The sequence below is a fragment of the Vombatus ursinus genome, unplaced genomic scaffold (genome assembly GCF_900497805.2).
Source record: "Vombatus ursinus unplaced genomic scaffold, bare-nosed wombat genome assembly UNPS02014782.1, whole genome shotgun sequence".
Taxonomy (NCBI): Eukaryota; Metazoa; Chordata; class Mammalia; order Diprotodontia; family Vombatidae; genus Vombatus; species Vombatus ursinus.
Genome location: NW_020954560.1, coordinates 4,139,072 through 4,141,342, shown reverse-complemented (window position 1 = coordinate 4,141,342; position 2,271 = coordinate 4,139,072). Strand labels below are relative to the sequence as shown.

Genomic DNA, 2,271 nt, shown 5'->3' with positions numbered 1-2,271 from the left:
ACACACACACACACACACACACACACACACACACACACACACACACACCCTGAGAAATACCTTAGGGAAGCTACTTTTCCAGCTTCCCTAAAGTCTTCAATTATGTGTGCTAATAAGGTGGATGACCTCTTCCAGAGTGCTGCTTCCTTGCCTTTCTCTCTTTCCCCCTTAGGTTCTCACTGATCCCTCCTCAAATTACTTCCTCCTTTTCTTCCATTTTTTTCAACATTGTCCTCATTTCAATACTTTGTTCTACTTTCTCCTACATTCTTCATTCTTCTTTCTCTCTCTTTCTATCCTTCTCCTTTTCTCCCTTCTTGCTAAATCATAGCATCCCCTTGGCATTGCCTCATTTCTTGGTCCAATAGGCACATCCACTGGAAAAGAAAATGGAAAACTACTTCAGGATCTTTGCCAAGAAAACCCGATGGACAGTACGGTCCACAGGGTCATGAGGAGTTGGACACAACTGAATGACTCGACAGCAACAGCAACAACCAAACAGATGCTTAATTCTTTGAACGTCATGTGGAAATTCAGGAAGAGCAATAATTCAGAGACTTCTCACAGGGGCCAGCGCCATATTGTGTATAGGGCTATCAAGGCACCAACATCCAGGGTGGGTGAGCACTTCTTCTGAAAAGAGGTTCACTAGCTGCCTGCTATCCCCATACTTTGCCTCAAGGTCTTCTGGAAGTTCATGCCACACACTTTTGGGCCTCCAATCCCGGGTTTCCATGCCCATGGCAACCTCTGTTATTGTCTATCTCCATCTGAACAGCTTCGAGAGTAATGGCCAAACTCTCTGGGTGATGATGGGCTACCCCCTCTCCCAGCATGACTATATCTGTGATTGGACTGTCCCCTGACCTGCCACTTGTGCCCCTAACCCTCACTCCTCCCCTCTCAAGTAAGTTTGCCCTAGGCCCAAGAATTCCTTGTTATAGGTCTGGCAGGCGAACGGGGACCAGCTGCCTAGTATAATTGCCAAAGGACAGAGCATGGTATTCTAATCAGACCCAGACTAGAGGCCAAGGCCGAGTTAGAGAGGTTAACAACAGCAGATAGAGGGAAGTAGAAATCGAAGGGAAATGGGAAGAAATAGATCTATGGCTCCATAAACACTGGGGATGGGGAAACTCCAGGAATTGGAGGTATCAATCACATTAAGGCTGATCTCATCCGAGCTGCAAGGATTAAGAATTCTGCACTTGTAACAGGCTAAGAAGAAATGACTTTGAGGGAAGGAAGGGTGTTGGGGAGCATGCAGATTTATTGTACTATTTCAAGCAAAACAGACGAGGGCCTCTTGTCAGCTGCTGGCAAAATGAAACAGGGCTCAGAGAGGAGACCTATACACTCAAGCCATTTTGTTCGTAAATGCTCTTGTCCTGGAGCAGGGAACCTAGCAGCTAATTTCTAATATGAACACTTTGTCTTAGGTACTATTTGGGCCATTAAGATTCTAGCTCCCAACTGCAATTCCTTTGACCTAACATATCCTAGCTTTTAATAGAGGGAGACTGGCTTATTTCTAGGGATAAAGTATGTAACTTGATTCCTGGCTCAGTACAGGGGCCTCTTTCTCCCATACTGCCAGCTGGGCCCAATTATGGGCTGGTTTGGGTAACATGAGAGTGTGGAGGATGTCCCCACAGCAGGAGGGGGTGTTCTAAGTTTTAAGCTTCCCTTAGGGCCCACATCTCAATGAGGGCTAATGGATCCTTTAATATTCTGAATTACAACGTGATTTGTGTTGGTTTTCCCAGGAAGGAGGACTTAAAAATGAAGCCTCTTGGGGGCCTGCTCTCCACAGGCAAGAGAAAAATCAAGATTTGAGATAGCTGCCCGGATCGTTCAGGCAAAGCTCCAACTCTCACTGACCTCGTCAAAGCCTTCTGTTGTATTTCTGAACAGCATGGGCCTAGTGTTCCTGAAGTCACATCTTAATAAACAGATCAAGGTTAATCATCTCCTAAAGAGCCCAACAAATGCCTGTCTTCTTTTTGCAAACAGTTAGTATCTTCAAACCCTTCAGCAGAACTTGAGTTGTTATATACAGACTGTGTTTTGTGAGTTAGAATCCTAGAATATCAGAGTTGGAAGGGACCTTAGAAATCACCCAAAGCAAAACTTTGAGTTTGCTAATGAGGAAACTGAAATCCAAAGGAATCTTACAGAAAGTTACTAGTAGAACTGGGACTGGAACTCAGCTGTCCTTATTCCCATACGGAGGACTGGATTTGGAGTAAGAAGACCTCATTTCTTTTG

The 2,271-nt window shown here is 45.0% G+C and overlaps 1 long non-coding RNA gene across 1 annotated transcript; it reads left to right on the top strand.

The window, feature by feature from the left end:
• Positions 1 to 470: 470 nt before the first annotated feature.
• Positions 471 to 1,980, top strand: LOC114046378. The gene is made up of 2 exons (XR_003569504.1): positions 471 to 619; positions 1,770 to 1,980. It is a non-coding gene; the product is annotated as an uncharacterized LOC114046378 (long non-coding RNA).
• The last annotated feature ends 291 nt before the right edge of the window (positions 1,981 to 2,271 follow it).